This window comes from Rattus norvegicus, chromosome 7 (assembly GCF_021556685.1).
Source record: "Rattus norvegicus strain SHRSP/BbbUtx chromosome 7, alternate assembly SHRSP_T2T, whole genome shotgun sequence".
NCBI classification, from domain to species: Eukaryota; Metazoa; Chordata; class Mammalia; order Rodentia; family Muridae; genus Rattus; species Rattus norvegicus.
In genome coordinates, this window is record NC_141540.1 from 61,374,561 (window position 1) to 61,390,000 (window position 15,440).

Consider the following 15,440-nt stretch of genomic DNA (forward strand, 5'->3'; position numbering starts at 1 on the left):
GTTTAAAAGCCCGCTTCAAATACATCCAAGAGTCAACCAAAAGCCACGTCAATGGGAAGAGTGCTTAAAGGACAGTCTTGTGGAAAATCCACAGACCACTTGTTTACTTCAGGCCTCATTCACTCTTTGTGATAGTCAAGAGACTGACTTCGACCATGATCTTCCTCAGCACTGGACAAGATGGCTTCAGATTCAGACTGCTGCCACCCTGCCCTTGCTGCTATCCCTTTTGAATGATGCACATTTCTTCAGGGTATGTCTCAAAGGTATCCCTTTATTCTCCAAGAATGACATAGCACATTTATCCAGTCTTCCAAGAGGACAGCGTTCCTTTCATGGAGCCACCAGGATCTAGGAAGGCATTTGTAGAAATTATATGCTCAAGACTAACAGGAGCAGACGAACAGGGAAATTGATGTGTTTTCGGATTATATAGTACCCTTTGGTTGTCCAAAAATCAAAGATTACTCAAATCAAACATGGTCCTTACAATGCCCAAGATCTGCAGCATTGTCTTTCTCTGCTGTCTTTCTTATGTACCTCCACCACTTTCCTCTTTAAACTTATCTGTGCTCATATTAGTCTGTCTGGTCCAGAAAATAATGTGCATATCTTGCATACGTTTTTCTTTGCCAAGGAAAGCCAGTTTGTGGCTTAAACTATTCATGATTTGAGGTCGTGGTCTTTGCTAAAACTGTTACCTTTCTAGTGAAAATTGCTCTTGACCACTTCCTTCATGCTCCTCTCCCTCAGACTGACAACATCTGCTCCTCGACCTTCTTCTCAGAGGCCATACATTTCACATAAATATACTTTCCTTATTTAAGGCCCTTTAAGGATTTTTATTTATTTTGTTTTTTTCATATCTATCAGAGATCATGTCACGTGGTGTGAAGAGATTTTTCACTCACCTTGTGGAAACCCACAAAAGACCAAAGTATGAAAAAACCTCCAGACTGCAGTTTGGTGAACCAGTGAGTTTTAGGGGGCCTCCCGTACAGGAATATGGGTGAAGGATTATTTACAGAAAAAGAAATGACTCAAAGACAGTTGCATCATCAAAGACCACCTTGGCATGGATGATAGCTCACAACAGCTGTCAACCTGGCACATGCCATTTGCTGAACTACAACACATTGGAAAGTGTCATTTTCAAGTGACATTGTGAGCCAAAACCTCTTCCAGGAAGCCTCCTGGGTATTTGGTCCTTCTGGGAAGCTGATCCCGTCTCACAGTCTTCTCTGTGTGGCTTGGTTGGTCTGAGAGTGACTCTTCCCAACCTTTAATTTTTACTCTTAAGAGGGAGGGGCCTAGTCAATCTGGTCAATTTCTGAAACTTCCTGAATCTATTTTGAGTTGTTTCTTTTGCTTAAGGATCTTCCTTGTAGAATAGAATGTTTCAATTTCTGAGGAAACTGGTACACCAAAAAAGAGGTGCTTGGCACAAATGTTTCTAAATTCTCAGTATTGTTACACAGCTGCTATTTTCAAGAAATTATTTTTGTTACTTTCTACTTAAGTTAATTGGTTAATTCAGGGCTACATGTCAGAGATTCCCAAATCCACATTTCTAGATCACTTAACTCTTCTGAACTCCACTGCTGTTTGGTTATTTTTTTTTATCATTACCTAGACTCATCAGATACTCCGTAAGAATGCAATAATCATCATAATAAGTCAATTTTGCTTTTTAAAAAATCAAGAATCAGATAACAAACATGGGACAATAATTGAATACTAAGAAATATATTTGATATTACTACTTTTTATTATCAATTGACTATTATCTGTCTTGTAAGCAGAAACATGGATAATAAATGCCCACATTCAAAATCAAGATGAAAATTAAAAAAATAATTCAACTCTCTTTTCCTGCCGCAAACAAGAATATATATATATATATATATATATATATACATATATATGCATAAATTGTCTAAGCAGTTGGGTAGTTCCACAGTTTTTCCTTCTCTCATTTTATGTATAAGCAGCCTTATAAAATGTTGTTCAATCACATTTTTATGGGAGACATACATATTCACAGAGTAGTGATTGTTTTGTGAATTATAAAAAAAGTCACTCTAAAAAGATCACACATCAAAATTCCACTCACATCACCATTAATATTCAGAGTAATATGGATGATAATGTTTGGATAAGCTTATTGTTACATCTATTGAAAACTATTTTGTGAAGTCAAATTCAAAAAGAGGGAGAAAGCCCTATTTCCTTTTAAAGTGGAATTTTGAAAGATGCTTACAAACATTGAATCACTGTGAATGTCACCGATGTTTCCCCATAGCTTTCCAATAGAAAAAATTAATTATAAACTTATTTTAGAATCAAATTTTCTAATGCCAATGTATCATATAATGTTATTATAAGTGCCTATTATAGTAATGATTTTTGCCACAGAAAGATAATTAGCTAATTTATATTATGAACATTAGCGCTTTTCATTTAAATAATTTCAACTCATAATGACTATTTAGACTTTCTTGATAATCAAATCTCACTTGTTTTCAATATATTAAGATAGCGATATTCATTAAAAACACAGCTGAATGGACCAGCAACAAAGCAAAACCCATCATTGACACTGAACAGATCAATAAGTCTGGCTGCACTGAAGCCAGTGCTCTCTGTTCAATTGGATATGAGTTATCTTTTTCTTCGTTCAACTCTGAAGCAATGTTCATTTTCTGACTTAAATCAGAGAAAACAGCCGAAGACAATCTTAAAGCTCTGGAAACTCTTTGGGAAGGAGTGATTAACAAACACAGGAAAAGCAACCCAGAATGACTCACTGGTCTAAAGTCAATATTTACAGAAAAAAGAAGATCTGTAGCTATTTTACCACATTAATGATTCAGTTCTTGATGCAGACGGGGCAGAGCGTGGTGCTGTACGTATAAGCAGTCAGCTCCCATCATTCAGTGTCTTTTATTTAGCTGGTAAAGGTGCACAACGTGGGATGTGCCAGATATAATACCACCGTAAATGAGGTTGAGAGACTATTGGTCCATTAATATAAAGGTAGATTTTTTTTAAATGGCAAGAAATTTATACTGTGTTCTTGATTCCAGATAGGTTTTATTTTTATTTTTCCAGTTCTCCCTGGGAGAAAGTGACATTGCATGAATAAAGGGAAAGAAAATTGATGATTTACAACAGGGTGCGATTTAAGAATTAAATGAGATAATGTACACAAACCTGTACTATTTTAGTAAGCTTCATGTAAATTATATGCATTATCTGAGTAAGGCATGAGCGAGGACACATGCCAGTTAACTGATAACAGAAAGCGATCTCTCCCTTGCGTGCTCGCGCCTGTGTCTGTGGAACCTGTGCGTGCCCGTGCACATTTGCACCTCAGCTGGTACCTGAGGTTTTCATCCATTACATGAGTGAACCTGGACACAGATGCAGGTTGGAAGGGAACTGTGTTCAGCACCAATTCTAAAACATCTGATCTATAGCTAATCCGTTAGGCCCCTTCTCTGTGAAAAATGTTGATTTCGGGTAACTGGATAATCTACAGATGTGGTCTATTTCATCTGTACTACAGTGCATCTGAAAACTTGTGCCCATGAAAGAATTTTCTTCTACAGATCTTTCCTTCTCCATAAAAATCCAAAGACATGGTCAGGTGGTTATTTTGACGCCTCTGAACACGATCTGACAACTGAGAAGATCTGTGAGGTAGCATTCACAGTTTCGCGGAACCCTAATCCAACCGGGCATCCTCCTGGCAAACCTGCGTGACTCTGAGCCTCCCCTAAAGACAAAGAGTTTGTCCACTGTCTACCTCTGGACATTTTGTTTCCTTGGACTCTGAATGACTGATATTATCCCAATTACTTGAAAATTTGCTTGCTGTACTCTAACTGACAAATGTTTGAATAGTAGATATTATCATTTTGCTTGCGACTTCTAAATCTGATCACAGGTAGAAAAACGTTGTAGCCAACTATTGCAGGAAAGCGAAAAGGGTTTTCTCTCAAGGTAAACCCTGAATTTACTAGAGAAAATACAAATTTTTCTATAAGAATAGAAAAGGATAAAAGACAGCCTCATGAAGTGTTAAACTGTGTCCTAAATACTTGTGGGAGAGAAGGTATATTTTGGAATGACGCAGTTGTATTTAAAAAACAGCGAGATTATTATATAAGCCACTTGTCATGAAGACAAACAAAACAATAACTTTAGGTACTAAAACCTGCCTGCCCGAATCTGGATCCTGGCCCCTGTCCTTCACAGTGTACATTCTCTGGGCCTCACATTTCCTAATCTGTGGAATGGGTTTGTCATCATGCTACTATGTTTGCAATAACTTGAAGATTTAAGGAAAATGATTCATAAAACCTTGTAACATATCTTAAGATGATGAATGTATCCGACCCCTGGTAGATGGAGGAAGCATGATCCTATTAGAACACAGAAGTTCTCACATGGGAAGACAGTAGAGATCTCTATCTACCATGATAAGAAGATATGTTTATTGTCGGACTATTCTTTCAAAGGTTTTTGAAAGAATTATTTTTTTAATGAGAAGTGCCTGACACAAAAGTCGAATTGGCATGCTTTCATGTAAACAGTTGCAGCGGAAAGTTTGCCTCAGAAATGTAAAGATGATCTTAATTAGCAAATCTCTGTTGAAGGAACTGAATGCCAACTTCAGAGCTCAGTGGCATAAACTGTTCTTGTTCACATGTGGCATCTGAAAAATCTGGTCCCCTCATTAGTATGGGGAAAAATGGTGGCCAACAGTTAAATTGTAAGATTTTTTTTAAGCTCAAATATCTAGAAACAAAAACTAGATAAGTGATTGCCTGCAGCTGTGGAATGGACGGCGGGGTCAAAACAGAAAAGAAATGGAGACTGACCACTAAAGGCTATTGGGTCACCTTCTGAGGGAGGGAAATGGAGCGCTCTATACTTTATTATGGTGGTGGGCATATACCTCAGAGACCAAATTAGAAACTGTTGCTTTGGTTTTTAATTTTAACAAAGAAATACATAAAATAGAATCAAGACTATAAACTTTTAAAAAATACAAAGTTCATAAAAGATGAACATCCTCTCATTACCAGAAGCAGTATAATGGTGGACAACCCTTTCATGACGAAGTATGCATCAGCCTCAAGGCTAAGGCAAGACAAGGCACAGGTAGTATAGTCATTCCCATGGCCTACTCTATCATCTACTTGACTTTAAAAACCCATGGGTCAATGAGATGGCCAGTGGAGAGAGACGCTTTATCTGTCAGGGCTCTAGGGCCTGAGTTCAATTCCTTGATCCCAAAGGTGACAGAAGAGACCTGACTAAACAGACTCCCATCATCAAAGGCCAATCCCCCACCTCTGATGATGGCCTTCAGAGAGGAATATGTATGAGACAAACAATATTTAAAATAAAAGATTAAGTGCATCCGAGGGGAGAGCTGACAAAAAGAGGTTTTTGAGGGAGTGAGGTGATGGCTTCCTCTGCAAACGCTTCATGTGCACAGTGAAGCCTGGATACTAGTTTATATCAGCAGTTAACCATGTTATGTACACTGTGACTCAAGCATTAAAAGGCAGAATAAGAGGGTCCCAGGGTCTTTCTTGTCAGCCAGTTTAGCCAGTGAGTAAACCCCAGGTTCAATGAGAGACCAGTACCAAAAAAGAAGGTGGAGAGTCATAGAATAAGATACCTAAAAATGACCTCTGGCCTCTGTCAGTGCATATACAGGCATAGGTACCCAAAACACATATTTGTGTGCATCTCACGAGATCAGTTGTTCTCCACAGTTTTTTCATTAAGTCAATCTGAAGGAGCTGCATAAATTATATATATGGCACTATATATAGAAGTATTCTAAAGAGACACTTAATAACAAAACAACAAAATCAAGCAACCAGCCAGCCAACCAAACAACCAACCAAGCAGCCAAAAAGCCCTTGGTCACTAGGAACTAAGCAGTGAGGAGAGGTGATCTGATAAACGAGGGAGACTTTCTTTTTATTGGATATATTTCTTTATTTACATTTCAAATGTAATTCCCTTTCCCGGTTTCCTGTCCATAAGCCTCCTATCCCCTGGTGGCTTTCTGTAATGTCTACTTCTGCTGCAAAAACAAAAAAAAAAAAAAAAAACAAAAAAAAAAAAACAAAAAAACCAACTTTTTTGTTGAGGGAAGCGAGATCTATAGCTTTTGTATATAAAAAGACAAATTATTTAGAGTGCAGTTAGAAATTATACTTGTTTGGGAAAGTGGCAGTAATGGGTTGGTTCTCCCCTGAGACCTATGTCACTGTCCCTGGCTAAGGTTATAGTACCAGGCATGATTTCACTCGTGCTGAGGGGCCATGCCAATTAGACTGTTGGGTACTACCACGATGTAATTGCTGCTCTTGCACCTTTGGGCATATCTCTCCACAACTGGCCATTGTGGGTCATAGGTGTCATAGCTAGGCAAGACTATAGGATGCTTTCTTTCCTTGGTAGCTTGCATAGCCTCTTCTGGGTTCTATGAAAGCTAGTCCTTCGTGAGAGCACTTCCTGTCGGCTCTAGCTATGATCCTCTGAGTTCTGCATCAAAACTGCACTGTATGCTCAGTGACAGAGACTTACCTTCAGTTTATGGAAGGAAACTAAGAGCAATGGAAGCAGCCTGTATTGTTCTGAGTTTCTCTTAGATTCCCCAATCACTTGGAAGAAGGTTTCTCAAACCCTGATACTGGGGATTTTGTCAGATAGTGTATGGCTATTGGCAGTAGTTTATGACTGTAAGTGGTGTAATTTCATTTGAATTACACACACACACACACACACACACACACACACACACACAATTTAGTATACAATAAACAAATGCACCTATATGCATTACATGTCATTTTAGGTAAATATAAAATAGTAATTCCCTATGTATTTTCTAGCATCCTCGGGTCCATTTTTAAATATTATTTTACTGAATGAATACCTATAAAAGCTTAGTATCTTGGAAGTCATTCTCCAGCATGAGTAGGCCTTGATAATTCTGTGTTCTGATGTCGTGTACACACTCAAGGTTGAAGTTCCTTTCTCCAAGTCTTGGGTGTATACTGCAGGGAAAGGGTGGGTCCAAGTTTTCAAGCCTATAACATTGGAGTCAGGCATCATGTTTCTATATGAGCCCAGGTCAGCTCAGTGTGCTATGAATTCATACTGGACATAAAGCTACTGTCTTCTAGTGTCTGTGCCACGCTGGGTCCTCTATCCCTCACCCTCCAACATCAGCTCTCAGGGCCAGCAGAATCCTCCTCTCAAATCTTAGTATCTCTAAGTTTGCCTTCCAGGGCTGTGCTTTTGAGCTTCGTCTCCATCTCTAACATTTTTTATAGCTCACTTAGTCTATCCCGAGCTGGACTGTGTAGTTCCTAACAATTTGACCCTTCCCTGGAAGAATTTCTATTCTAAGAGTCTTCAAAGAGCTACCTTAGCTAACTGGCATTCATTTCAGTCATTGAGTGTGTACGATACGGTGGAACAGAAGTGTAGCCATGTGTGTCTACCAGCTGCCCCTCCAATTACTAGCTGTGGGCAAGGAAGAACAGGCAGGGATCCCTTCCAGAGGCCAACTAAGGACCTCCTCGTTCTTCCTTTCCTCTTCTAATGAGTGTTTATTTCTCTGTAGTTTTATTAAGACAAGACTTTAATTTCTATGTTTTCTGACATTTTGGTTTTTTATTACTTGTTAGTTTAGTGTGTACATGTGTGTGCATGCCTCTGTGTGTGTGTGTGTGTGTGTGTGTGTGTGTGTGTGTGTATGTACAAGTGCCACAGTGTGCATATGGGCACCACAAAACAACTGAGGAAACTGGTTCTCTCCTTCCTCTGTGTGGATCTCATGGATGGAACATGGGTGTCCAGGCTTGGTAACAAGTGCTCTTAACCACTAAGCCATCTCCTCAGCCCTGTTTCAAAATAACTCTTCACCTGCTATAAACACTATTCTTAAAACAGATATTATGTTTTAAAGTTGGAGCCCAGCTTCTCAGGCAATTAAAAGGTTCTGCTATAAACAATGAGTTATTTTTATGCTAATCTAAAGAAAATATTTTTTCACGTCAGTGGGGACAGTTTCTAATCACCATGACTACTTGTAAATAATTGTATTTTAATTACATGTAACCAAAGGTGTATATGAAATTGCATTACTTCATTATTTATCAAATACCCTTGGAACGTAAATCCTGTCATTTCTTCAGGAATTTCAGAAATAGGAGTAGGTTCCTATTTTTCTGGCTAAGAAAAGCATTCTAGCCATATGGGCAGTTTTCTGTACTCCAGCTTCCTCCAAGAGAGCAGATCTTGAGTTTAGAGTAACATTTATTTAGAATTCAACACACATTTCTGTCAACCTCCCCTCCAAGCAATGAACTCGGTTCTTCCAGAACTGGAAGACATCTGACTCCTTCCATCTGAGCTGTTATGCATTGTTCTTCTTCCAGCAAAATCTGACTTATTCCAATTACCATGGTCCCAAACCGTAATGCTTTCATTGTACTGTGTTCCACTCTGTAACAGACAGTTATCCAATGGAAAACAACTCTATTACAGTTGAGTGATAATCAAGAGATAGGAGAGAAGACTCCCACGACAATTATGCTACCAACACAGAGCACTATTGAGTCTCTCCTGTGATGTCAGTTTCTCAGGGTAAGGCTCAACTTTCAATGGATGAGAAGATTAGGGAGAAGGGAAGGGCACCCAGTGTCTTTATGGTTTGATGGAAGTAAGAAACAACTACTTTTCTTTTCTAATGGGATGCTCAGGGAATGTGGTAGTGATTATGTGAAAGGATACCTAGGGAACATTTACAGGTGCTCTAGTGGAAACCGGTCCTTATTATTGGACTCAGGTCCTTCTCTAAAGAGAGGAGAACAGATCCCATTGTGCCCACACGGGCATTAGACTGCTGATCTTGCTTTTCGGCTTCTAATGTAGACAAATCAGATATGTAAGTAGTCAAATGCATGGGATGGTTAACTGCCCAGCACCTCCTAGTGAGACTGCTTTCACCTCTTAGTAGTAAATGCTTAAAGGCTAGATTACTGGGAAACTAGTCAGGATTTCTTTCTATTTTAAGCCTTTTAGGTTCCGTGCATGCTTGCAGTTTTAGTAGATGCATTTCTTGTCATCTTATAAAAATCCTGGTTTTGTTTTTATTTTTGTAACAAGAGAGATGGTCTTTAAGGATGAGCACTGCTGTTAAATTGGTTATCTGATATCCAGAATCAGAACAAGCCTGTATTCACAGAGACTTATATTCATATGCATAGATATGTTATTAGAGCATAAAAGGACATGCAAACAGAAGTCTACAGAACTAGTTGGACACACAAGCACAGTCGTTATGGACCCTTTCAAACTGTGTGTATAATATCCCATAGTGATCAACTGGAGTGAGCAAGATTTATGTCTTGAGAGGTCATCCTCACAGACCTGGACCATCGTATCTCAGGAGGCTGTAATGTGTAAGTTTCAGTGCTGTTATATGCCTATGATTGACTGAAGATAGACATTGTAGTGATGTTTGGGACATTCCTTACCAATATAATTATAGAACAACCAAAGGTTTGTTTTCTAATATTTTCCTTCAAGGCTATCACTTCTTGACCTTGTTGCTTCTATAAATGCCAAGACGTCATTTTTTTATATGCATGGAAAAGCATTTTAGAGAAAAATCAAGAGTAAGAAAAAACTGACTAAATGAATCACAACGTTTCCTTCACTTAAATCCATTTCAGACTGGTGTGTTCTATGTCGACATTGCCAAGAAAAGCTCCTGATATTACAAATTTTTCTCTCCTCTCTAGAGAAGAAAGGGATAGCAATACTTAAAACACAAATGTCAGAGATCCCAAAAGGAGTTGATTGCTCCTTCTGGAGGACGGGCCATTTTTAAAATGTTGCCTCATATTTTTCTTCCTATCATAAGTAAGTAACACAAAACTTGCTGTGCAAAGACTTATTCAAAAGGTCACTGGACCTTCTGGGTCTTGGAGTCAACTACATTAAAATTTGAAATAACAAATCACACTGTACTCCCTCTGACCAATGTAGTTTCATAAATCTCCCTCTTTCCTTTGGGAAAGACCTCTTCATAAATCACTAAGGTCATATCCAGAAGGTAACATCTGTTTATAATTTTGTGACCATCAAAGCTCACTGGTTATTCTCATGCAACTGTTGATTTTTATAATAAAAAAAAGTACTCTTAATCTGAAAGCAGATGTGTGGCTTTAAAGGACCACTTACTAAGCATTCTGGGAGAAAGCCTGCATCCCTCAGTTAGGGAAAATTGTCACTGAACTGCCAGCAACACAGGAAAAACCCTTGCACACATCTTGGTGAACTTTCTCTTTAAAGGACCCTTAAGCCTCCCACGTCTTCCCTTCATTCACTCTTAAAGTGGCTTCTTCCTACTTTGCACAGAAAATAGAAATATCAGCAGATAATTCCTCGACCTCCATCACCAAAGTGGTGGCATCTGTGAACTTGTCTATCTCTAGAAAGCTTTATACTAAGGAGGATGCTTTATTATGAGCAAAAGCTTGGCTGTGCCTGCACATCGGGCCACATCTCTGATCTCCCAGTGGAATTCAGCCTCTCTCTCTCTCTGCACTCACCCCTCATGCTAACAATCATCAGTTCAGATTTCGTTTTTCTGCTTTTTGTTTTTGTCGCTGCAGAGTCTTTTCTTTTGAGAATGCCAATTAAAATAGGAGGCCTGAGGATGTTCTGACGGTGTCCTCTTCCACTCAGTCTAAAACCTCTCAGATGTATTCAAGTCATGTGGATCAAAAGTTCATTCATTTTTATGGATGACCACTACTTCACTGTACAGATTACCAAGGTTTATCTATTCATTAACCTCTGGAAGAATATTCAAATTATTTCCATTGAGACTAATTATAGAGTTACTACAAAATTTTAAAAACATTTTTGTTCGAATATATGATCCGATTTCTCTAAGATTTCTTTGTGGTGAGTGTGCAGAGAAGTGAGTTTGCCGTGGCATATGTAAGTGCATGGTGAATTTTAGAAAAACTGCCAAGCTCTTTCCCCAAGTGCCTCTATTTTTTCTTTTCTTTTCTTTTCTTTTTTTTTTTTTTTTGTATCCGTATCAGTAAAATCTGAGGCCTCCTTTTTCCTAGGTCTTTACCAGGACTAAGTAGTATTAGCAATTTTCATTTAGAATTTCTGAAACGGAATTTACATCACAGTTTTAAATATGCACTCATTAATGACTTTTGAGCTTGTTGACTTCCAGCCTTTCTTTCTGATGCGCTTCAAGCCTTGATCCCATGTTTACACTGGTTTTTCTGCCAGCTGTTGGATTTTGAGAGTTCTTTATATATCCCGATGACTCGTCCATCTGGGTGCCTGAAATTCTTTCCTCCCAAGATGTAGGTGAGGTGGCCTCTCGGCTTCCTAGCAGTGTCTTTCACGTGACAGGGGGCTTATTGTCAAATTCATCCATTTTTAATATGCATTTTGTTTTATGTGTATGTCTGTCTATGTGGGAATGTCTGTAGTGAGTTCAGGTCCCCACAAAACTCACAGGTGACAGATTTCCCTGGAGGTAGAATTACAGGTTTGCTTTATATGGGTGCGCAAAGTAACTCGGTTCCTCTGCAAAAAGAGTTCACACCCTCAAATGTTGAGCCCCCTCTCCAACCTCATCGTCATCATAATTATTACTGGTGGTGGTGGTGGTGGTGGTGGTGGTGGTGGTGGTGGTGGTGGTGGTGGTGGTAATTCAGTCTCCCCTCCTGCCTCCCACCTCTGTAGATAGGGGTGGTGCATCTGTGTAGATCAGAGGATAACTTGTGGGAGTCAGTTCTTCCCTTCTGCCATGTTGGTTCTGGGAACGGAACTCAGATCCAAAAGCTCGGCAGCGGGTACCCACCCAGATATCTCATCAACTCCAATTTTCTTTTATTGTATGTGAATTTAGCGTCATCTACCAAAACTCCTTGCCTACGATTGTATACAATTTTTACTGTTCTCTTCTAAAAGTTGAGTGATCATATATTTTTAGTCTATGAGTGGTCAGGTATTTTTCAGAACTACGAGATTTATATATGAGTCAAGTTCTGTATAAAATGTGAAGTTTAAGGTAAAGTATCCAGTCTATAGATGGGCCCTAACCCTAGCCACTGGCAACCATAATTACCTTCTACTTCTGTGAGCTTAGCCATTTAGATTCCAGAAATGAATTTCTGCTTACTTTGCTATACCGCAATGTCCTCCAGCCTCAAGTGGGTTGCTGCAAATAACCAGATGCCCTTCTATGATGGATAGACAGTATTATATTCTATAAATACTACATGTTTTTAATTTTCCCACATATTTGTGGACACGGGTTGAGTCTCTATCTTAGATGTTGAGCTTAGTCCTACCATGATTATAACAATGCCGATGTCTCTTCAGGAGGACGGGGAGGTTGAGGGGATGTAGAGGGGTTGAGACCCAGAGGAGGACTTCCTCTTCTAAGGAAAATGGGAATGGGAAATAAAAATTAAAAAAAAATGAATCCATTTCTTCTCTGTTGTGATTCACTTTAGCATAGATTTACGTATAATTAAAATCATTATGTTCTTGGCAAATTTCATAAAACCTTAGTTACATTAAAATAGAGGAAGATCACATAACAAAAAAATTAATTTCACTTGTTCGGTTGTACTCTCAGTAGTGAAGGTGCTGGGTCATAGGGATGTTCTTATTTGAATGCTCTGAAGAATGCATGGGCCCTCATAGCTGGACATTTCTACCTGTGGTGTTTGAGGGTGCCATTTTCTCCACATCCTTTTGCTACCGATGAGAGCAACCCTAAGCAGGTATGGAGAGTTACATCATTGAATATTCAATTTGTCTGTCCCTAGTGATGACTGATACTGAAACAGATTTTATGTCCCTGCTGCTCATCTGTCTGTCTGTCTTCTTTAGGGAAATACCTGTTCAGGCTCTTGGCTTATTTATTTAGCAGATTGCTTTCTTGCCTTCCGGTTGTCCCAGTTTCTTATTTATTTTGGATGCTAAGTCTTTCCGTGGTCTCAATGTGTTCCCCAGAGGTCCTGTGTCAGAAACTTAAATCCATTTGCAACAGGAGTGAGAGACATCACGGAACTTACTACATCATGACAAATTTACTGTGATGAATGGACGGATGTTGTTACCTGGGGGATGAATTACATCCAGTGAGCCACCTCTCCCTTTCATCCTTCATCGTGGGATAGCATAGTATGTAATGTATGGCTTGCAGGAGGGTGTGGGGAAGGGAAAAGGATTATGGAAGAGATTGTAGGGCTGTCCTGGATTTGTGAGGTGTTTTTTTTTTTCACAACTAAGATTTAAAGCTAGAGTCTCTCTTCAAGAGCTCTCTGTGGCCTGATTCCCTCTGTGTGTTGGCTAGAAGGGATGTGCACATAGATGATCAGCCTCCTGATGGACTTGGAGTTCTGTTCCTCTTCAGTGCCCTGGCTCCCTTCCTATTGGCTTGCATGTTGCTCAGTTAGACCATGTTGTGCTGTTGTCCCCCAAGTGTTTGTAAATTACTGTTTGGCTTATTTAGCTCAAACAAGATACAATGTATTCGATGTATTATACTCAGAACCTTCCAGGCCTTTTAAACTTCTTCAAGAGTATTTTATCTTTGAACTTTCATATGATCCAGTTATGGCATACACGGACATATGCACAGAAGTGGGTATACAGCAGTGAAACCTGCACACCATGATGAATGGAGATGAGGTATAGAATCTACCCTGGAATCCACTGATAGGCGGGTGAATGAAGAAAATGGGGCACGCATACACAATAGAGTTTTATTCAGCCACAAAATAAAAATAAAATAAAATGAGCAAAAGTGTGTTGTTCGCAGGAGTTCTCATAGAAGGGGTGTGTCATCGTGTTACCTGAAATAAGCCAATTTCATGTTTCATAGCTCTAATATAACCCCAATTAAGACCAGGCCAGCACCCAGCAGTCAACAGCCAACACAAAGTGAACTCATGTCTTTTTTGGAGAGGACTTTTTCTCTCTCTCATAATACTTAGTCATTTTTTGTTGTTTTTGTTTTTGTTTCTTAATTGTCTTTTGCTTATATTATGGTTTCCAGTTTTGTGTTTTATGGAATTTCTATCTGCAAAGGTGTGTGTGTGTGTGTGTATGTGTGTGTGGTGTGGTGTGTGTGTGTGTATGTGTGTGTGTGGTGTGCCTGTGTGTGTGCCTGTGTGTGCATGGTGTGTGTGGTGTGTGTCTGTGTGTGTGTCTGTGCCTTCGTGTGGGGGGACATGTGCGTGTGTGTGTGTGTGTGTGCGTGTGTGTGTGTGTGTGTGTGTGGTGTATGTGTATGTGCGTATGTGAGGTGTGTGTGTTTATGTGAGGCGTGTGTGTTTATGTGAGGTGTGTGTGTGTATGTGTGGTGTGTGTGTGCCTGTGTGTGTGTGTGCCTGTGTGTGTATGTGTGGTGTGTGTGTGTGTGTGGTGTGTGTGGTGTGTGTGTGTATGTGTGGTGTGTGTGTGTGTGTGTGGTGTGTGTGGTGTGTGTGTGTATGTGTGGTGTGTGTGTGTGTGTGTGGTGTGTGTGTATGTGTGGTGTGTGTGTGTGGTGTGTGTGTGTATGTGTGGTGTGTGTGTGTGTCTGTGCCTGTGTGTGTGTGGGGGGGTGTCTGTGTGTGTGTGTGTGTGTGTGTGTATGTGAGGTGTGTGTGTATATGTGAGGTGTGTGGGGTGTCTGTGTGTGTGTGTATGTGAGGTGTGTGTGTGTATGTGTGAGTGTGTATGTGTGTGTATGTGAGGTGTGTGTGTGTGTGTGTGTGTGTGTCTGTGTTTCTTGTGCTTTATCTTTGGCTCTTCTTTTTTTGTTTGCTTGTTTTGTTTTATTCTGGTTTGTTTGTTTTTTGTTTTTCTTATTTTATTAGTTTTTCTAGGTGCCTGTTTGTTTTCTAATGAAAGAGAGCAAGAAAGAATGTGGATTTGAGTGGGTGCAGAGGTGGAGAGGATCTTAAGGGAACTGGGGAAGGAAAACATATAATCAGGATATATTGTATGAAAAAAACTATTTTTAATTTTAAAAACAAACTTATTCAAGAAGCAAGAAGTACTAAAGTAAATAAAGAGAAATTATTTGAGAGGAAGGAGGTCAGAGGGTAGTAAAAGGCAGAATCAGGAAAGGTAATGGGTGGGGTAACGCTGTGTGACACAACCTTTCTTGATGCCCATCTACTCACCCCAGACACGGAGCCCACGACAGACCAAAGTACGGATACCATCGAGGTCCAATTGACGAACCAATGAGTTTATCAGGGTTACTTACAGAAGCAGAAATGACTCAAAGACGACTGCATCGCCAAAGCCCATCCCAGCATTACTGACAGTTCACAAGAGCTGGGGAGCTGGAGCAC

At 39.6% G+C, this 15,440-nt stretch overlaps 1 protein-coding gene and 1 long non-coding RNA gene across 2 annotated transcripts in view; one reads left to right on the top strand and one right to left on the bottom strand.

The window, feature by feature from the left end:
• LOC148004684 (uncharacterized) overlaps positions 1 to 3,002 on the bottom strand; it is a 101,189-nt gene extending 98,187 nt beyond the window's left edge. Inside the window, exon 1 of the long non-coding RNA XR_015624671.1 lies at positions 2,858 to 3,002. This is a non-coding gene — a long non-coding RNA (uncharacterized LOC148004684). The remainder of the gene's footprint in view (positions 1 to 2,857) is intronic.
• The window catches only part of Ptprr (protein tyrosine phosphatase, receptor type, R), a 267,001-nt gene that overhangs the window by 3,629 nt on the left and 247,932 nt on the right, over positions 1 to 15,440 (top strand). The gene's annotated exons all lie outside the window — the stretch shown is intronic.